Source organism: Physeter macrocephalus, chromosome 7 (assembly GCF_002837175.3).
Source record: "Physeter macrocephalus isolate SW-GA chromosome 7, ASM283717v5, whole genome shotgun sequence".
NCBI classification, from domain to species: Eukaryota; Metazoa; Chordata; class Mammalia; order Artiodactyla; family Physeteridae; genus Physeter; species Physeter macrocephalus.
Window position 1 is genome coordinate 87,447,809 of NC_041220.1, and position 23,081 is coordinate 87,470,889.

At 35.8% G+C, this 23,081-nt stretch overlaps 1 protein-coding gene across 13 annotated transcripts in view; it reads right to left on the reverse strand.

Moving 5' to 3' along the window:
- The window catches only part of PCDH7 (protocadherin 7), a 451,994-nt gene that overhangs the window by 407,353 nt on the left and 21,560 nt on the right, over nt 1–23,081 (reverse strand). Inside the window, exon 2 of one of the 13 annotated variants that reach the window (XR_008617842.1) lies at nt 17,899–17,967. The exons of the other annotated variants lie outside the window; for them this stretch is intronic. The gene's annotated coding sequence lies outside the window, so the exon portion shown is untranslated. The remainder of the gene's footprint in view (nt 1–17,898; nt 17,968–23,081) is intronic. 13 annotated transcript variants of the gene reach the window in all.

A 23,081-nucleotide genomic window follows, 5' to 3' on the forward strand; every position in this document is an offset into this window, starting at 1 on the left:
GGGGCTACTCTTTGTTGCGGTGCGCGGGCTTCTCATTGCGGTGGCTTCTCTTGCTGTGGAGCACGGGCTCTAGGCGCCTGGGCTTCAGTAATTGTGGCACGCGGGCTCTAGAGCGCAGGCTTAGTAGTTGTGGCGCACGGGCTTAGTTGCTCCGCGGATGTGGGATCTTCCCGGACAAGGGCTCGAACCCGTGTCCCCTGCATTGGCAGGCAGATTCTTAACTACTGCACCACCAGGGAGGTCCCCAGCTAAATGCATTAAGTGACATATTTGCTAAGGGAAAAACCAGAGAGAAGGATCATCCAAAAAAAGACCATGGGGGATAGGAAAAAGAAAAAGAAGTTATGACTATAAGGGCTCCTATGATTAGACACCAAATACACGGCTGTAAGAGTCTCAGTCTGTCTGACCAATGACCATGTTTCACAAAATTTTATATCACTGACACCCTACAGAAAGGAAGCAGCTTCTAAGTGTAAAAAGCTCTAGAGCAGGAATCAGATGACATGGGTTTGAATTTTGGCTCTGCCACTTAATAACTCACTTAAGTTTTAGCAATAGTTTCTTCAATATAAAATGGAAGTCACAGCATTTCACTGATAAGGTGACTGTTAGGATTAACAATATAATGCAGGCAGAGACACCTTCTAAATGCACAGTGCTTAACTAATAGCTATTTACATGGGATGATGCAAGTAAAACACTTAGGTACAGGTTCTGACACACAGTAAGTGCTTATTTATTATGATCATTGTTATTATTAGATAATACCTGCCCATATCTTCTCTAGAATATCTTGCTCAAGAGCCTTCTCCCCCAGGCATGGCTGATTGAAAAAGTCAGCTCTTCACCTAGGCAGAGCCAGAGTTTCTCTCGCTGGCATTTGAAATTGGTACCCAGAAAAATTGCCAGTCTTGCAGACTGATGGGCATATAACATGCAAATTAAGGAACTATGGAGTTGTCAGCCATGTTTTACCATATAGAGTAGAAAAAGATAAAAGGATCATCTCCAGTGTAAGAAGAAATAAGTGGATGCACAGAGAAGATGGAGAGAGAGGGAAAGGGAGGGAGGGAGAGAGAGAGCACACAGGTGCTGGTGGTACTGAACTTCAAATATCTTATGAAGATTGAGTTCCATGTACTTCTAATTTAGCATAATATATTTTGAGCTAGTTTCTCTTACTGGCAATCAAAGAGTGCTAACTAAATAAATATATTTGTTTTGGTTTTAGCATTGAAACATGTTACCAAGTTAGTTATAGAAAATCTGAATCTATAAAAGCTTTATAAGAGAAGGCCACACATAATCCCCTTCTGCTTCTATAATTTAATGTTAGCTTTATGATTTTATAAAATTTCATGAAGAATTTTATAAAGGGAAAAGGCATATACAATTTAAAACAAAAAAATATTTTTCTATTTATTTATGATTCCCGATGGCTGCAATCATTAAAGAAAATGTGAGATTAGTTAAAATGCTGAGGCTACACAATATTTTCTTGAAATTTTTAATCTGGGTGTCGTTTTGAAAAATAAAATCAAATGAAAAGTCACATTTATGGATGCAGTTTTCCACTTTTCCCTCCTGTGAACAGCCAACAGCCTGAGTAAGAAAATACAGATTTTAGGTGCCAGGAAAATAGAACTGACCAACTTCTAAACACTCCCTGACAATTTAGTGAATGCTAGGATACAGGATGTACCTGAGTACATCATGGTACCCAGAACTTAGAATCAAAGTATGGGTTTTCTGAAGGTGGGTACAGCCAAATTGCTAAATGCTTTTGGATGGAGTCCCAGAATGCAAGGGCTTATGTGTACAGTTTTGTTTTGTTTTGTTGGCAATGAAAAAAAACCCCTGGGTTTCACTACAATTCTGGTTTAACAATAGTCATTTTTCAGATGTAGGACTGTTCAAATATGGTCAGTTCCATGTAGCTAGGACAAAAGTTTGAATTTGTTCAAAATAAGAAGTAGAGATTAAGTGTAAGAAATACAAGAGAATACTTCCATCTGGCGACAATAAATAAATAAAATGTGTCCTGTTTAAGACATTCAGGTAACCGATTTTGTCAGTGAAATCTTAGCTTCCAATGGAGAGAAGTTTTAGACATGTCCTTCCCAGAAAAGAGAAGACCCATATTTAGAGTGTTGATACTTTAAATTGTCACAGCTCAGATCTAAGCCACCTGCTCACTTGTGGGATTCAGTGGCAAAAATAATAGCGATACAAAGTAAGTCTATAAGCTTATATCTGCATAGTTTCTTTAATAATAAATTTTGAAGTGTATACAGATATTTTTAAAGACACATTAAATACAAACTATATTTTGTTCCCTTAAAATGTTGTTCATTGTATAATTTCAGCAATAACCAATGGGATTTTTTCATAATTATTAAATGAACCTTTTGTTCAGTTTTCCAATTTTTCAATGAGGAAGCTATATTTCATTCCTATGTTTTTAATAGGAATTTTAACAGGCTTCTAATTTATAATCATCTGGAGCACAGCTTATAACTAACTTCTACACTAGAAGTTAGCATGATGTAGACAATTAGTATTCGTGGGGTGAATGAATCTATAATAAAAAGAAGAGTACACGCTATCACTGAGCACTCTATTCCCACCTGAGTTTCATATTTCTCTTTCCATTTACTTCACCCCAAACAGTTTCCATAACAAACACACTGGGTAACAGGGCTAAGACACTCAACTGCTATTTCTCATTGTTAAGAAGTAGGAAGTCATAAACCAATTTCAAACCACAATACCATAACTAAGGAAATCTGCCAAAAGACATGAAAGCCATAATGATTTCTTTCTTAAAAGGAAAGAAAACCTGATACCCTATTTCAAGCAAGGACAACTGGAACCTGGTGCATTAGCAGTATCTGTGGGATCTACTTTTAGAACAGATATTCCTTGTTCGAAAACAGAGCATGAAATGATGTTAATCTGTAAGTGGAGGAAGCTGTTCACGGCCCTCTAATCAGAGCATGGTGTACTTGAATTATCCACCCTTTCACTTTTCAACTCAGAATACCCACCAAGCCTGCAACAATGGCCATTATGAGTACTCCACTCTTAATAAATTCAGTGGGTATTTTACAAGTACAAAGCCTGTAGGATTGGACACTTCAGAGTAAACTTTAGCTTCATAATCAAGAATATGCCTGAAAATGCCAATTAATGGTGCAAAGCACAAATAACCAATCTTTAGGTACAGAAAAGCCCTTTATGGACTAAAAATATCCACTATGCAATCTATCCCTGACTTTGCAAGGAGGCTCACCAGAATATTAATAATCAAAGATATCCAAATAAATTCCTGCTGAAAAGCGATCTCTTGGCTAAAGAGAATTATGTAAGATAAAAGTGAAGTGGGAAAAAATGCCATTATATATTTAAGTAATCCATTTTGCTGTTATTTAAACTTTAAAGCAAACAAAACTTGCACCATGGTAGATCTTAATGGATTAAGACATTCAAAATGGAATGGGCAACATGTAAAAGGACTCTAATAAGCTTAACAGAGTGTATCTTAAAACAGAAACATCTCAAAGTTAAGAATTAAGTAAAAATAACAGGTACAACTAAAGGGAAAACACACCCATGGAGAAATTTCATTTTGAGTTGCAACCTGGGAAGGCAAGTCTTACAAGCCAAATTGAGGCTTATCAGACAAATAAATGCATGCCAGGCAAGCAGTGAAAAAAAGCCACGGAAGAATATCAACACAGATGGGAATGAGATAGCTGACTTGCAGGAAACCATGCGGAGTGACAGCTCGGCAGTATTTCCACACCTGATCTGGCAGCAGGGCCTATGGGGACCGTGCTGCAGCCAAGCCAGTGGGGGCCTTAGGCAGATGTGGCTCAGCACTGGGATCTGTGTGCAGAAAGTCCTGGTCTTACAAGCCTGCAACTCTGCGAGTGGGGTTTCAAAAAATACATACAAATCAAAACTCACTCCTGGACTCATCAATACTTAACTGGATGCAAATTATACTTCTATTTGGGGGAAACTACTTATCAGAAGGGAAATGTCTGCCAATAATTGCTATGAAAACATTTATTTGACCCTGATCCATGTTGCTCACCAGATTCAATTATTTTAAATAATGAATGGAAGTAGAAACAAAATCATTGTTAATCAACATTAGATTGATTCTGTTGTAAAAAATCTACATTTTTTTAAAGCTACCTGAAACTATCATCATCTCCTAAACGTGATTGAAGAAATCTGATTGAAAGAAACTTGATTTAAGAAATTTAGTTTAAAATAATGCTTTATTTCAATTTGTTTTCACAACACACATCATCACCTGTTTGCCCATAGTTTTGTTGCTAAACACAAGTCCTTCTAAGAGAGGTATCTAGTTGATTTTAAAGAGACAGGGGAAAGAGCACGATAACAAAAATTGGAAATCAAGTCAGAGGTAAGATGGAAAATATATATATATACCCAACAGCACCTAGTTAAATAAACTTACTGACGTCGTAAACAGCAAAATCGTGCTTGTAAAGAACTTTTCTCTTACTTGAAAACTTCCTACTCTAAAACTTTCACTCCGTTACAATATTTATTGAGTGCAATTTCCTGCTTTAGAATGACAGAATTGCAGGGAATTAATCTCTGATTCAGGCTAAGGTCTTCCTGTTCACATCCCCTCTGCAAATGGAGCTTCGTGGGGAAGCTGAAAAGGCACCAAATGTTTCACAGCTGAAGCTGTTCACCTGACCTTCTTTTGGTGACATAATGTTATGTTTTTGAAAGTTCTGAGGTTTCCGGTATTAAGCAAATGAAAGTTGAAGATGTAAACATACTACTTATAATAGCCAGTATACTTAGTAAATGTATAGTCAGTTGTGGAATTTAACAATAAACTCAGAGACCAAATAAGTTACAATTGCTAGATCTTTCAAAGCTCATCAACTGATGCATGGCATTAGATTTATTTTAATGGCAGCCACACATTTATATCTACTAAAAATATTTTATCCAAAAATAGCGTAAAAACTATTTTAAAAAAATTATTCTGTCTAGTTTTTCTGTGTATCATATTGTTAGGGTACGATGACGATTAAAAGATTATTAAACAACTTTCTCCAACGAAGTGGAAGTGGATATCACTTTCAACTGATAAAACTACAGCAATGTAGGATGGGAGATGAGTTACCTAAATTGGAATTTTGCCAGCTCCTTTAATGGTTTTAGTGTAACAGAGCTTGAATTTTCCTTTCTGTTGATGTTTACTTCACTGCCTGAGCAATAAGATTTTTCTGAGAAGTTTAATTCTCTCAAGTTTCCAGTTCAATGTTCTAAGTTGCAAGATAAATACCAAATTCTACCTTACTAGTAAGATCTGATATGACTGTTTTATTTAAATTCTAAAACCCTTTTTCACTCAGTACTTCTAGGAGACTAAGGGTTTTCTGATTGTTGGCAGAGCTACTAAAGATTCATAGCCCCAATGAAAGTAAGATTTTCATCAGTCCAAGTTTTTAGGAACAAACCGTCACAGTTCTTGTTACAATCTCTTTCTCTTTTAAAAATGCACGTTGCACTTCTGCTAGCAAAAGGTCTCAGATTGGCTGGAATATCCGATAGACACTACCTTGTGCTGTGAAGTTACCCGATCAGTATTTTCTCAGAGGCAAGTTTACCACTTGATAAATCATTAGCATCACTTCCTGTAGCACTGAAGTTTTCCATAGGGGTTCCTAACTAACTAAGGGCTAATCATCCGAGTTCTTATTTAGCTCTTGAGTTCTGATTAGATCATAGTTTAAAGTGGATGACTGCAGACTGCTAATTCTTACCTGACAACAGGGTGAACAAAGACTACATATTCAGCAAATATGTTTTATCTTTCCTTTTAACAAATCCATACCTTACTATTGTATCATTAAATGTAAAATCATGATGAGTTTAGCTGTTCTGGGGAAAGATACTGATAAGATTTCAGTGGCCACATGTTATTACTATGAGAATTTGTACTGGCTAAGTTATTTACAGCCCATTACTAATTTTAAAATTTGATAAGGTATTACAAAAAAGTATCAGGTGAAGGTTAAGGCCAATAACAATGTATTATAGGTCAAACTCATACAACAAACATTTTAAAATAATTTAACCAAATATTTGAGATTATTAAACCTTTTTACTCATATTTCTTTTTCACTTGTAAACCTATCTTTTAACATCTTTTTGATAAACAGTACATTTTATGCATCTGTTTGTAACTGAAATAAAATTGTATTAATTCCAAACTAATGCAATTTGAAGAGAATGTGATGAAAATGGAAATAACTATAATATAAATGAATCAGCTATAACATTCTAGAAAATCATTTTTTGGTAAATTTTTATAAAAAAATATTAATAAAATACAAAAGATATTTTTTCTTATATAAATGAGCCACTGTTTTACTATTTTATATATATAATTGGTCCTCTAGGTTTGAGATTTTATATAATACAGTACTTCTACAAAAAACACACATTATTATATGGTATTTGTAAATACAGCCGTATCTCAGTTAAGTACATTTAAAAACATAAGGAAAAAAAAAAGGGAAAAAAATCCAAAACCAAAAAAAAAAAACCAAAACATTCCAGAGTGTTAAAAACAACAAAGAAATATCTCTGTGAGGACAACGTATAGCCTCTATTCCAGGCTAGAAGGTATGATCTATGATCATTAGCTATAAAGTCATCAGATGCAATGGATAAGAGGCCTTTCTTGCTCTTAGATTTAAGGTGGCAAAATTGGATTTGTATATCAAAGTTAGGAGGGTTTTCAGGTTGGTTATCCAATATCATGACTTTATCATTCCAGGTAGTTTTCAGGAACAATGTGCAGGAAATGAGACACCTTAATACATAATTGCCACTTAACTTTCCTTCTTACTTGGACTGAGGTACCTGAATCCATTTTAAGTGACTGCAGCCCTACTCCCCTTTCCCTTAAGTGGCCTCTTCTTAATTACTAAGAAAATTCCCCAAGCAGATCATATATGCAAGAATACAGATGAGATAAGAGACCAAACAGTCAATCAGGTCAATTGTGTGTGTTTTAGTAGAATTAGAATGGCAGTCATCATCTTAAAAAACAATAAAGATTTGGTAAAACTTAAGGCCAGTATTTTAAGGCCACTTGCATACTTTATTTCTTTCAATATTTTTATATTGAAATATATCTATATATTTAACAGTAACATTTACTTCTATGTCTATAAAAAATCTGCCATCATGAATTGATTGGGCATTGTTACATAGATAAACGTTAGGGTCAATTATAAACTATAAACCCTTTATGATTCGAAATTCTTGAGTCGTTACTTAAAATTATATACAAGGATGGCTCATTGATGTTCATGACAATTAAACCTGTATGGTAACGTACCCATTAAACACACATTCAGCCATTTGGGGTGGAAATTTTACAAAATGTGTTCCATAGTAACCTGAATTCTTAAACAAAGGATACATGAAGACTCCAAGATCATTATAAATACTAATCAGGCTGTCTAAGCTAGTTTCATCTGAAGTCAATGAAGTATGTGTAACTTTACTTATGGATCCAGATAAAGATTCTCTCTTAGATACATACATTAAATACTTATTTACTTCTGATATCAGAACACATATGTAGTGTTAATGACTTCATTTGGATTCTAATTGGCTGCTTTAAGTTAGGAGTGGGAAAATAAATAAGTACATTTGGTACAATCATGGATAAATGAGAAGCAGCAGGTTCTGGGTAAGGACCCAGAAGTGAGTTATGTGAGGTTTCCAAAGTACATTTGGTAGCACCCTTTTTTAGTTACTTGGTACTCTTTTTTCTTGTTTCTAAGTTTCATTTTTATTCCAAATACTAAAGGTGATGCAGTGAATTATGCTTAAAATGTATAAATTTATCAAAATGCAGGTAAGTATTTATAGTAAAGCAAGAAGAAACTTAGATACCAAATTACTAGGATGTGAGCAGCATAATCTTCCTTTTTCTAGTAGTCACTAGCTCCACATGGTTTACTAAGTACTTGAAATGAGGCTAGTCTGAACTGAGATGATGCGCTGTTGTTGTAAAATACATGCCAGATTTTGAAGACTTAATTTTTTATGAAAGGAATGACAAATATCTCATTAATATTGGGTCGGTCAAAAAGTTCATTCTGGTTTTTCTGTAACATCCTATGAAAACCCCAAACAAAACTTTTTGGTCAGCCTGATAATTTTATATTGGTTAAATACCGAATCATAATATTTTGGATATATGAGGTTAAATAAAATACATAAGTAAAATTAATTTTATCTGCTTTTTTATTGTATTATTATTCCTACTAGAAAATATAAAATTACATGTGTGGCTTGTATTATATTTCTATTGGATAGTGCTGCTCTAAAGTATTTTCCATAAGAATTACCCAGGGTGCTTTTTAAAAATGCAGGAACCTGGCCCATGCCTGAGGTGAACAAAAGCGGAACTGCACTTCCTAAAAGCTCCTCCAGTGAATCCTTTGCAGGCAAAAATCTGAAAACCATTTCCCTAGGTCTACATATATTAGATGCTGCCAAGAATCCAGCCTTTTTCTGACCTTCAACCTAAAAGTCCTAAAAGATTTGACTATTCCTACTTAGTGTCTGATGAGAATATAGTTAGATACAAGTCAGAGGCGCCTATTAGACAGCAGTTCCTTTAGGAAGCACCCAACCAAATGGTCAACCTCTGGATTAAGGGGAATTTGCAGACACCTGATCTTAGAAGTAGAGTTGAAGCATGTGGGTCTTTCTTAATGTAGGGTGCAGACAGAATTACAAAGAGGATGACAGGGAAGAAGGCATTCTGTGAGACCCGATGTGATTCATTTCTGGATATGTCTCCCTAAGACACACACACAGTTGAGATCCAGAGGAGGGGAGAAGAGTCAAAAATGAAAGGATGCCTTACTAAGTTGTGGTTCTCACATGGGCTTGGTGGCGGGCTCATCAGTGTCATTTGTCCTTTGAGGAATATCATGGTAGAGTGAAGTGTTTAATAAATTCAATCTAATTAAGAATAAAGAACAGTTTACATATAGAAAAATTAATACATTAAACTTGTTAAATATCAAATCATATAACAAGCTTATTTGTACCTGAAAAAGTGGCTCATTATTTTTACATTAATATTAGAATAAAAGTTTGCTGGTTGGGCTTCCCTGGTGGCACAGTGGTTGAGAATCTGCCTGCCAATGCAAGGGACACGGGTTCGAGCCCTGGTCTGGGAAGATCCCACATGCCGTGGAGCAACTAGGCCCATGAGCCACAACTACTGAGCCTGCGCATGTGGAGCCTGTGCTCTGCAACAAGAGAGGTCGCGATAGTGAGAGGCCCGCTCACCGTGATGAAGAGTGGCCCCCGCTTGCCACAACTAGAGAAAGCCCTCGCACAGAAACAAAGACCCAACACAGCCAAAAATAAATAAATAAACAAATGTGAGGTTTAAAAAAAAAGAAAAAGAAAAAAATAAAGTTTGCTGGTTGTTTATTCAATTTGCACATTTTATTCTGTCGTGTGCCAGAATCAGTAAAGAACTGATAATAGGCAGCAGAAGTAGAAGCAAAATGTATAGAAGAAAATCTAAATTGAGAAAAAAATGAATGCATTAATTATTTTTTCCGATAATTAAAAAAAGACCACTAATAATTAACTGGGGTTTAAAAAAAAAGAAAAAGAAAAAAATAAAGTTTGCTGGTTGTTTATTCAATTTGCACATTTTATTCTGTCGTGTGCCAGAATCAGTAAAGAACTGATAATAGGCAGCAGAAGTAGAAGCAAAATGTATAGAAGAAAATCTAAATTGAGAAAAAAATGAATGCATTAATTATTTTTTCCGATAATTAAAAAAAGACCACTAATAATTAACTGTAGGAATAGAACACTTTATTCTAATTTCAAATATTATCACAGAACCACCAGCCATCAGCAAGAAGAGACAATCACTCATCAGGAGAAGAAACCAGCAGATTTTCTGTGATATAGTCTAGTGGTAGCCAACACTTCTCAGAGCCCTGGAAAGTGAGAGAAGACTTAGGACGAGAAAACAAGAGTTCTGGGGGAAAAGAAAAGTCACAACTCCAAGGAGGCTGTGAGGAGGAAGGAGGGAGGAGGAGAGCTGGCAGGAAGCCAACAATGATGAGTGTTTGGACCAGTTGAAGACCCTCTTCTCCCATTTCTCACTTCTTCTCTTTTAACGTCTTCAGTAAGAGTTATGAAATAGACATTGTGCGAGAAATTTTGGCAAGGAAAGACCCACAAATATGTAGAAACGCTGAGAAATAATGTCCTTGAGAAGGAAACAATGGAACCCGAAGCTTAACTATCGTACTACTTGGGTTGTTTTTAATTTGATTTTTCTTTTCAGTAATAAAAATTGTATGCATGTGTTTATATATACCATGTCTATTTCCAATGTACAGAGGTGATGCCAATATTTTAAAGGAAGAGTTTAATGAAAAGATAGGCCTAAGATTCATTATAAGGGGGGTGGGGCTGGAGAGTACAAATAAACCTAAAGAAATATGGAGAGAAATACAGCTCTAGCCTTCTGAGCCACATTTGTTTGTGACCAAAAAATAATATGTAGGATAGATCTGTACTTAGAATGAAGATTTGTGTATGACCAATACGATGATGACACTTTCTGATGTAAGCTAGCATTTGTTATTAATTTATTTTAAAAACATTTCAATTAAATTAGATCACGGTATTGCAGAAAAAGACTTTGACATCTATTATATAGGTAGGTATTTATATATATATACACACTATATTTTATATTTTAATGTATTTATTTGTATTTCAAAAAAATTATAGCTAAGATAAAGAAACATTTCTACACTTTATTCTTTTTTTCTTTTCATATAAAGATAAACCTCTGGCATCCAATCATTTAACATTCAACATTCAGTCTCCATTTTTGACTCTTCCTAGAAAATAGGAACTTTACCTTTCTCTATACAACACAGATTAACATAAACTTGGCTGTTAGATGGTTTTTTTTGTTTTTTTTTTTCGTCTTTCAAAGAACCTTTACTTTCAGAATTTCCTAAGCACTGATCTAACCAATTCCAGGAAACTCAATATCCTCTGCCTTACCATTTAAAACAATGACCTCAAACTAACTATAAAAGCAACAAGGAATCAGGATAGAAAATAAATAGAGTGATTGCTGTACTTATCCAAGAAGAACTCTGACATCCTTTACAGCTCTTGTCTCAGCATTTTTTTCATAGCACTTGCCACCATCTAATCTTAATACTTTACATACTAATATCATTAATTATCTACATCCCTCCAGTAGATGTGATAGCAGTGATAGCAGTGATTTTTATCAGTGCTGTTCTTTGCCATATCCCGGTGCCTTGAGCACTGCCTGGCACAGAACATGTTAAATATGTGTTAAATAAAACTTTGTTGCTTACATTCATTAATTTGACCACTGAAACTGTTCTATAAGCTTTTATTGAGAGCCTACTCGGTATGGGACACTGGGTATTCAATGATAAATTAGATATAATCCTTTTTGCTGAGCATGTCACATTATTGTGGGAATAGGCATATAAAAATTAATTACAATGCAAAGTGACTAGTGTATGTTGAATAAAGACCAAAAGCAGAAGAATAACTCACTTAGCATAGGAGGCAGGGAAAGCACTGCACAGGAAGTAACACTTGAGCTGAGTCACTAGGTCATGAAATATACGTGTGTTTCTGAGGAATGGAGAAGGATCAAAGGACATTTCAGACAGAGGAAAAAGAATGTACAAAGGGGTGGAGCTAATAAAGGGAACGTTCCACAGGGCAAATAGCAAAATAGTTTAGTGTGGCTGGAGCAGAGTAAACTTGAGAAATAAATCAAGAAGCGTAGATGGATTAATTCATTTGCTAAGAATCTTTCTGTTCTGCTCATCAGTCTTTACTTTATCCCATGGGATGCAACTGAAGGTTTTACTTGTTGAGAAAATAACTTAGGAGAACAAAGATGTTTTGAGGGTTCAGGACTAGAGGCCTCTCTTTTTATTGTGAGCAGCAGGGAAGAAGGAGTATGGGGAGGTGAAAGGAGCTTCCAGAAACCAAGAAGAAACTTGTTTATAATAGCTTTTCACATGTAAACTTCTCTAAACAATTGTAAGAGAACCAAAACAGTGCATCACCTCTGAACACCACCATGAAGAACGCAGTAGCTTATTATAAAATTTTAGAAAGTAAATTTTTATATTCAGTTTACTTATTCAAAAATAGAGATGCACGTGCAACTTTAAACACTTAAGTTGTTTAACTTTCTAAGATCACGCACATTTGAGCTTCTGCCCCCATTAATATTACAGAAAAGCACAAACACTGTGAGAAGCTAGGTGCAGCTGGTGACTAATCAGCCTCTTAGAGAAAAGCATCTGTGACGTCACAGAGCTCTGGTCTCCAGTCCAGCTCTACCCCTTACTACTATACAATCCGGGGCAAGTTATTAAAGCTTGAGCCTCAGTTTCTTTAGCTGAGAAAGCCAACATAAAAACAATATCCATCAGCACCGAAAGAATGAAATGACCTAATCAGCCTAAACACACCTGGCACAGTGTCTGATATACAACAGATCCTCTGTCAATGTGGATTTCCTTAAGCCTCATTATAAATAAAATTGTTGAAGCCATCTGAACACCACCAAATAATTATAGACACTCATCAGAAACCCTGACCACCCATCCACTTGTTAAACTATGCAATTAGAAAATGTCAACAAAATACATATGGATTTCTCAAGAGTTGACTTAAAATATTTAAATACCAAATCAAATCGGAGATAAAATACTGAAATCTCTTAAAAGGGTATCTGCATGTCATATGAAAAATGATGAATCTCTTTAAATGTCTCACATACTTCCCTGAATAGTATTATCTTGTGACCTTCATTCTTTTTTTACAGCAATAAAAGTAACTTGAGCCTGACAAGATTTATTGTTTCCAACTAATATCTCCTGCATTGGGTGTGAATTTCACCCCCATTAACACCTTACAATTTAGGACCTTTAATTCATCACTTTTGCAAGCATAAAACACCTTAGACCCTAAACAATCTAAAATAAATCAATATATCATGTTTTCTACACAAGAAAGGGAAAATAATAAAGTGATACACTCTTGCTCACATCACTGGGGCTGCTGGAATATGACAACATCCTTCCCTTTCACTTGATTAATGACTTGGGAATGCTTTGCTGCTTGCCTGATACGGAGCTAAACTTATTTCAGGACATGTTCTAATGAGTCACGGTAAAGGCTAATAGTAACCCCTTCTACCACTGCCTCCTTCCTCCAGAAAACCCTAGGGAGTGTTTGCAGCACAGCTTGACGGCTCTGAGTCAATAAGACAGGGCTAACTGCTTGAGAAGGCTTAATTTTAAGTTAATAACGACTGTCCACTCTGACTCCAATGTGACAAGCCTGTGTATTAGAGATTCAATGTATCTTATGAAAATGTATTTCAGAAGCATACTGTGCCATTATGTTTGGTGGTTTCTATTATCAGTAACACTTTTGGATAAAATCAAGGTTTTTATCAATAAATTTCACAGTAGTCAAATACAATTCAAACCTTATTTTAAATTACAGATATAATAATTTATTTTCCAGTGCAATTCCTTATTTATGTGTGCAATGAAATCAGTAGTACTGGTAACTACTCCTTTGGGAGGAATACTTAGAAGGGGCTACTGTGCAGTTTTTAAAAATTCATCACATATGCAATAATTTTTCTTTCTTCATTCTAAATTAGAATGTAAGCGACACGAGAACAAGAACAGAGCCCCAAACAATGTAGGTGTTTAATAAATATTTGTTGAATGATAGAAGAATCAATCTGTCCCCTAACAGAGCCTAAAAAAGGTCCCTGCTGTGGAAGTCCAACTTGAACACAGTCTGAACCCTGTGCCAAAACTCCATAGATCATATGGCACGTGGAATGCTACCTTACATGGTGAGTCCTTGGTAGTCTCCCCTGGGCTAAGTGCCTACTTGAAGAAATGTCTCAAGTTTGCCTACAGTACACCTTCATACATCAACTTAGCAAAATTTGTAATTTATGTGAAAATATACTTCTTATAAGATTCCTGCTAACGTAACCACATTACCACTCAGAAAAATATGCTGTTCACAGATTACAGCAACTGTATATAAACTGAGCAACTTTCATTCTGTTCCTTATCAATAAAAGAGAGAGTTGTAAAGGTTATCTCTCTCTTTACAATTAAAGATACGTGAAGGGAAATGAGATATGTACCAGAAACAGAAAGAATCTGTATGGAAGAATTAAGAGAAATGCTTTGACCTTGTCTTTTATAGTGCCCATGATTGTTTATAATGGCTTAAAAGAGTCTCCCAGGCATGATGCTGACATTTATGGTATTTTATCTTCCATACCAGCCAGTTGAGAACTCTCCCACTTTCATTAATATAACTTAATCAAAGATTCCTGGACTCTAAACACTTCCTATTCTTTTCAGAACTTCCCAAAATCCATGACACCAAGTTCAAATGCTCCCATTTTGAAGCCTAATATTTTTAATTGGGTTATAGTAATATATCATTTACTTACCCCATTGGATACTGAATTACCATTTATTTAAATAGCAAAAGTGTATGTGGGGCCAAACACCTTTATTCACAAAGTTTGTCCTGTTTATTTCCAGGAGTTTTAACCCCAAAACAAGAAATCTAAAGGGAAGAGGAAGACAAGAGACTGGATGTATAAGAATCTGGGTCAAAGTTCCATCACCAGCTTTGGCAGCCGCCAGTAATCACCAAGATTCACTGAAAGATGAGGACTTAGGAAGGTTTGCAAAAAAGTATCAGTAGCAAAGAAGAATTCACATCTTCTAATATTTACTTGCATTTTTAACGTTCCTCACATTCAGATCAAAAGATAGCTTTGGACGTTCATTATTTTGAGGAGTGGAGATATTGAGGCTAATTACTCAATTAAAATGAAATTTTCCTTCAAGCTTCAGGTTCAAAACTAAAGAGGCGAGACAGCAGGTAGTTGCTGCTACACCCTCACTCCTGGCATTATTCCCTTGGTTTGGAAATGTGTTGGGGAGACAAAATGATTAATAAATTTTATAGTGGCCAAGAAAAATATATGTGTATTCATATAAACAGAATCAAGTTTAGATGCAACCACATAATATAAAACTTGAGTCCCAATTATATAACTGACAAACTTAAAAAAATCTGTCCCCGAACCATGATTATTTCACAACTTTCTAAAAGATAATGATATAAGAAATATTTCCCAGTGTGCATGTGAGGATTTAAAGAACATTTTTATAGTTGAGAAACAGAAGAGGGACTCTTATTCTTGAAATGTTTCTGAGATCTTTGGTCCTCTAACACTTTAATCAGAATAACCCAGCAAAGGACATTTATTAAGTGCTATCACTTTTGAACATCCAAATGCCTCTGTAAAATCTTCACTAAATTAAGCTCACTCAGAAATAACTGAATTGTTACAGCATCAAGTTTAAGATATTATTTTTAAAGATTTTAATTTAAAGACAATATTCTGAATGGCTCATACCATACAAGGGTATAGAAGTTAGAAAAGTTTTAGAAAGGTAAGTCAGTTTGCACTAGCATTACCCATACATCCAATGATTCTCGACTACTTTGTAGATACAGTTCCAATATTTTAGCATGGCACAAAAGATCCTTAGAAATAGGAACTCCACTTTATTTCATCACCCACTGTTTCCACTCTGTCACAAAGGACACCTCTAAGTCTCTACTATTTCCATTTCCCTGTCCAGAGAACACCTACTTGACCTTGGAGGCTCTGTCAAGGTCACTTTCTACATGCCAGGAAAAATGAGTATATCTTTTCTCTCTACCATACTACTTCAGACATACATGCTCCAAGTGCTGCAGTAGTTTGTTTACATAAATATCTCTCCTACTACATCCAAAGAAGCGTCCAGAGTGGGCACCATTTTATATCCATTTTTTGTATCTCTGTACTTGGACAAGTACCTGGCACTCAGCACACTTTCAGTTACTTGGTAAATTATTGAATGAACACAAATGGACAAAGGCATATAGTTGAACAAGGTACAAGCAGATGTTTACTCTATTTTAATATGGTGAACAACACAAACTATCTGGGGAAGAATTAATTTACAGATGTATTTCTGAATTTTCCTTCTCTTCAAATTTGTACCCACTGTTAACTTTACTCTCTGCATATATACGAACCTATCCACAGACATTATTTCCTCATGGACTCACAGAGTTGACTATTAATTAGAGACAGTGATTCATGGTGGGGGTTAAATATTTTCAATTTCTCACACACACCTGTTCTGTCTGCTCTCATCCTTATCCATATGATCATGTTTTACACCCAGGAGGCTGACCAATATAGATTACATGCCCAGGATCCCTTTATCTTTGGCTTATAGCCAGGTTTGTCCAGTGGAAATTCTTGGCCCAGACTAAAAAGAGAGAGAAGAAAGATGTCAGAGTTTTATTCCCTGACTCCAAGGCCACTTTGGGCAGCCCTCTCCAAATGTTTCTCCTTTTTAATTCCATTAACTTCTCTCTCCCCTTGTCGCCTTCAGCCTAGAGATGGGACAGAGTGGTCATTACTCACTATAGGGCAGGGTCTCTCTACCTTGGCATCATTGACATTTTGGGCATCACATTTCTACGTTGTGAGTAGCTTCCCTGTGTTCTGTACAATGTTTAGCAACACCCCTGGCATCTACCCAATAGATATAAATAACCTTTGTAGAGCAATCTACAATTTATAGATTACTTTCACCTATTTAATCTCGCCTGAGCTGCATAATTCTATAAATAGATATTATCAGAATACTTATTTTTACAGATGAGAAAATGAAACCCATAGATAAAGAAACTAAAACACATGAACCTAAAAATCCTAGAGTAATAATAATTTGTACAAAAATGTTTATATCCAAATCATAATCTCATTTCATACTGGCCTTGTAAACATTTATTGAACTTAATTTCCTTATATTATCATTTGCCTGAATTCCAGTGTTTCATCATCAGGGATATTGAGTTTCCTATGAAATGCAAATGTCATGATGTAATTCTCTGGGCATTATATTAAATGTGAGTGATATACTTAGTCATCTATTATCTCTTTTCCTATCCCTTAGAAGAATAATGTTGCAGGCATGTTGTATTGACAATTGAAATCCTCTTCAAAGATAATTTATTCTGAACCCCTTCTACAAAAATGCCCACCAGAATTACAAAATAAAAATAGAATAACTCCAGGCATGCTTATGTATTTGATCATTTTATGTTAAAGTAAGAAAGACATTTAATGCATTTCAGAATTCTAGAGACTGCTTCTATCTTTCCTCTTCTCTTATAGAAAACCTGGCTCTATTGAAATTTGCTCATTCAGACAGAGATACAAACTGCCATCAGACTTTAAGGAACCAAGTGATGTCAGCATATATGTGCTCTGAAAGGTTCAGAAATCAAAGAAGCAGCAAGTAATGTCTCCATTAGAATTTCAGGGAACACTGATTGATGAGAATTGGTGAGACCACATCTTTTCTCCAGTGTCAACATTTATTTATTTATTTTTTCTTTCCTAGAGGGACACTATCTTGGATCCACAGTCTCCAATGAAAGTACAGTTAAGACTAAACTGAATGCATTTGAGTAAACTACAACTGAATAGTCTTTCCTAATTCAAAGCATATCCTTTCCTCGGTTGATAACTAGTCCAGCCATGGTTAGTATGGGCTCCTGCAATCAAACAAACCATAAGCCATGGCAATTAGAAACAGAGGAATTATGACTAGTGCCAGATATAATTACCTTTTACTGCCCTCAAGATAGCGCTGCCATCGTGTTATCCCTGTAGTGGTATCACTGTCAGGTCAAGTCCTAAAGAGTAAAGACACTATCCTTTGTTGAGTTTCTGTATGTCCCAGGATCTGTGTGTCCATTAACCCATTTAACCCTCATAATACCTCTACATGGCAGATACTGTTGTCCTCAAATTACAGATGAGGATATTGAGACTCAGACAAATCAGATTTACTCTACCACAAAGCTAGTCTCACCTCTTTACTGCTTCTAGCTGAGCAAGTCAGTCAGACCCTATCTAACAACAATCATAGTATTTGTACATAATTGGTACTTAATAAGTTCAATAAGTAAACAGTTTGAAAAGTTAATGCAGCCATAAACTCCTAATAAAGTTGAGAGTGAAATCACTCAATCATATTATATCTCAAAGCAGTTAATGGCTTTATATATAGAAGTTTATCTTACAGAAAAAAAATTACTTCAGCTTTTTATATCCTTAAGCTTTTTCAAATACAAATAAATTCTTTTGATGGAAAAGTAAGATATAGTAGAGGTAAGAATGAAATACCTATTTGGTGATAAGATAAAATGTTGAGATTTCACAGGAAAAGAAAACTCAGGCTGGAGACTGCCCGAATAATATTTTGTGGTTTATAACATGTCATTATCAAATTTTTTGAATGTTTGCCTATTAGACCTATAGTGAGCAGAACGATGCCCCCCCCCAAGATATCTGCATCCTAATCTTGGCAAAAAGGAATTAAAATTACAGATGGAATTAGCTTCTAATCAATTGATCATAAAATAAGGAGATTTTCCTGGATCATCCAGTGGGTCCAATGTAACCACAATGTCCTTAAATGATTAAGAGAGAAACAGAAGAAAGCCAGAGTGATATATGAAAAAGACTCTTAACCAGCCATTGCTGGCTTTGAAGATGGAAGAGAGTCAAGAGCCAAAGAATGTAGGTAGCCTCTGGAAACTGGAGAAGGCAAGAAAATAGATTCTCTCCTTGACCCTCTAAAAAGAAAAACATCCCTGCCAATACATTGATTATAGCCTGGTGAAACCCATTTCGGAATTCTGACCATCAGACGTATAAGAAATAAATTACCACTATTCAAATCACTATGTTCATGATAATTTGTTACAAGGGCAATAGGAAACTAATTCAAGACTAAAGTAAGGCCTGGAAGACACCTGGGAAATGATGGTTAGATGCATTAGGCAACATCACGTAAGACCTGAATTAAGTCTCCTGGCTGGGGCTTCCCTGGTAGCGCAGTGGTTAAGAATCCGCCTGCCAATGCAGGGGACATGGGTTAGAGCCCTGGTCCGGGAAGATCCCACATGCCACGGAGCAACTAAGCCCGTGCACCACAACTACTGAGCCTGTGCTCTAGAGCCCACTAGCCACAACTACTGAGCCCGTGTGCCACAGCTACTGAAGCCCGTGCACCTAGAGCCTGTGCTCCGCAACAAGAGAAGCCACCGCAATGAGAAGCCCACTCACAGAAAGGAAGAGTAGCCCCTGTCGCCGCAACTAGAGAAAGACTGCACACAGCAACGAAGACTCAAAGCAGCCAAAAATAAATAAATAAAATAAATCAATTTAAAAAAATAGAAATAATTAAAAAAAATAAAGTCTCCTGGTTGTATAGTACCACAATGCCTCCATTTTCTTAGATGTAGTTCAACATTAACTATATAAACTGTATCAAAACATTTTATCGTTACACAAATGGTTTTAGCCAACACCTTTTAAAAAATCATGATATAAATTGCCATGATGGAGAATAATTCAAAAATGCATTAAAATAGTTTAAGTATTAAGACATCATATATCTTGTACAAATGATTAATTATACTGCTCTATTCTGATTGATGAAAGAATTCACCATGATACCAATGGTATAAAAGACCCAGTGATAAAAAGAACCTTTATTACTAAATCCTCAAAAGCCCCCTGAATCAAACATGTATTTACAGTTTACTAGACTCTACCCAATTAAAAAAACTGAAAAAGAAAAATAAAGGAATGAAGGAAGGAAAAGAAAAAAAAATTCTCTTCCATTAGCCAGCCTTAGATAGTTGAAATAACCATTGCTAGCTGGAATGTTTTTATGTCAAGTCAATTTCCAATTCCTAAAAATAGTTGCTAGTAATATTAACATAGTAACCCACTAACAGTCACCAGTGTAAATATACTCTCAATAGAATATCCCAACCTATGTATTAGCTTAAACCATTGCCCTGAGGGAATTATACAGAGATTCTGCAAGACTTTGTAGAAAGTGAATGGAGTGGATTTCAGGAATAGTTACTGAAAATAAGGCCTCAGGAGACTGGAAAAGTTGGCAGCACAAAAACAAGGAAACCGAGATGCCAAAATATGAAGGGAGAGATTGCAACCAAGGCTAGTTAAACAGTGACACCCACTCCAGAACATCTACCTCTCTGCTCTCTCTTCATGCTGTAGGTCTTACAACTGAAGCTAATTTCCAGAAAATCAATTGGGTTGTTCTTCCAATAAGTAACCCTTTTTAAGGGTATTTTACCATGAGGCTTGACAAGGACATTTAAAACATGCAACCTTTCTACATGCTGCTTCTTTTTTTTTTTTTTTTTTTTTTTTTTTTTTGTGGTATGCGGGCCTCCCTCTGCTGTGGCCTCTCCCGTTGCGGAGGACAGAGGGTATTTTACCATGAGGCTTGACAAGGACATTTAAAACATGCAACCTTTCTACATGCTGCTTCTTTTTTTTTTTTTTTTTTTTTTTTTTTGTGGTATGCGGGCCTCCCTCTGCTGTGGCCTCTCCCGTTGCGGAGGACAGGTATGCTGCTTCTTTTTAATACTTTTCAGAAATGATAGAAATATATTTTTTAATTTTTAAAAAGTTATCATCTAGGTTAGAGTTAACAGCCTCTGTTATCTCCCGGGGGTGACAGGTTTCCAGACCAAAATTTACCCTAAAATTTAAAATATAATATTATCTCTTTTGAGGAAAAATTATATATACATGTATATGTATATATAAAATGAACTAAGTAATTAGACCCTGAGTATCATTGGCAGTAAATAAGGAATACCTTACTCCTTACTGCCACCTGGACACAAACTAAAGATCTATTGTGAAGTGACCCTTTTAAGAGGTCAAGGGACCAAGAATGATAGGAGAAAGGTCAACCAGGATTGCTTTGTCTCCAAATGTTTTCCTCTGTTTTCTGGATAATGCCTTATATAAATCCCTTCATTAGAAAGCTTCACATCAGGGCTTTTTGTTATTCCAGAATCTTCCGTGAATAGAAATATAACTTGGAGAGGCAATATCTTAAAAGCTATCATCAACCAGTCACTTAAGCAGGATTATCTAGAAGCCAGTTGATAACAAGTACCAGTGTTCATAGAACACATGAAAGGTGCTCGGCTAAAACAAGACAGCACCTAGAAGAAACGAAAAGCACCTAAAATAATTAGAAATCACAAGAAAAAATCATTATGATTTTTCTTAGGATCTCTGGGGCTATAACACTTTTGACAATCAATGCATAAAACAAATACAAGGTGTGAAAATACAAGATTACATGACGGTTTTTAGGAAAATGTAACTTATGGCTCAGACAAATTGCTCTATTTTTCAAAGAAGTTGCCTCAAGCGAGTGTAAACATTCCAGTAATGTTGCCATGATTAAAAGCATCTATATGACTCCTCTCTTGGAAATCGCTTTGCAGCATGTGTCTTTCTTTCAGTTTCTTCAATGATAATAATAGTTCCCACTTGAAGGTGGTTTGACATCAGAAAATTACTTAAAATCATTCAGAGCCAAGTGTGAAGAATTCAGAGTAAACAGTTACAGTGAGCAAGTTCAGTTCTTGGTCAAAATGACAGAATAACAACAAAGCAATGAGGCTAACTGAATTGCTCATGCACTGGCTCTAATTTCAACAATCAAAGAAAAAAATCCTTTTGAAATGCATAAAAAGCAAAAACCTGTTGAAATGTAAAGGAGGATGGGGTTCCAACTCAGCTCCCATGAGAACAGTTAATGCCTGTGGCCAAGGTTGCCAGATTGGTGCAGGGCTGATGCAGGAGAAAGAAATTAAAGCCATGTTCGAACTTCCTCGTCAAGTCAGTATCTATTATCAACCTTCCTAGGAATCAGTAAGTCCTTCCCAAAGTACGTATAGCTCCCATTATAGTCGTTATCATACTACATTAAAACGATACTTTTACAAGACTGTCTCCTCCACGAAACTGTGACCTCCTGCTTTATATGCCTGGTACAATGAGACATCAATAATTGGGATTAGATAAATGAATGAACAGCATCCATTTGGACATGTAACTTCCGGTAATCTTATTTAAGGTCCCTCCTTATTTAGAGTCATATAGGTTGGTGGGGACACATCTTAGGCAAACTTCGAGTTCTATCTTTGCTTTTACTATTTTTTAGTTATGTGATTGAAGAATATTGGAAACTTGCTGATAAAAGAGAAAATCCCAAATTTGTTCGTCCTTTATAGCTTTCTCAATGCAGCTGGGATCCTGAAAACTTCAAAAACATTCAGCGTTTAAAATATTCTTATCACTTGGCTGCTCAGTACTTAATTGACATCTGACTTCCTCTGACACAGTGAGAAAACTCAGCCCGCTTGGTGGGAAAAATGTAGCTAAAGCAAGTGTAAAAGCTTACAAGATGCCACAGGGGAAAGACAAGAGCAGCACCTCAGACTATCACAATCTGACTCCGCTGCAGAGGATGCTGCAGGATGAACGGAAACACAGACTACCTACAATTCGATGTCTTTCAGGAAAACTGCCAAGTGCAGAATGTCCACTTTGCTAAAGTCATTATTCGAGCAATCTTCCTCCACAACCTGAAATCTCCTGGGAGGATTAATAATCATTTTTGTGAAAGCAGCTTTCAAAAATGCCAACATGCCCTCCAAATTTCAATGCTCCCTAAATTGATTTATCAACGTACGATTGTGTTAAAACTCAATGAAGTTTGAGCTTGTGGGAGTGTTGTGTGCTTGTGTGTGTACGTGCATGTGCATGAGAAAGAAAGAGTAGAAGCGAGAATGAGGAGTTTAAAGAGCACAGGGTGTTATGTTTTGTTCTCTAGCACTTTGCTCAGGGCTTGATTTTTTTTTTTTTTTTTTTTTTTTTTTTTTGCGGTACGCGGGCC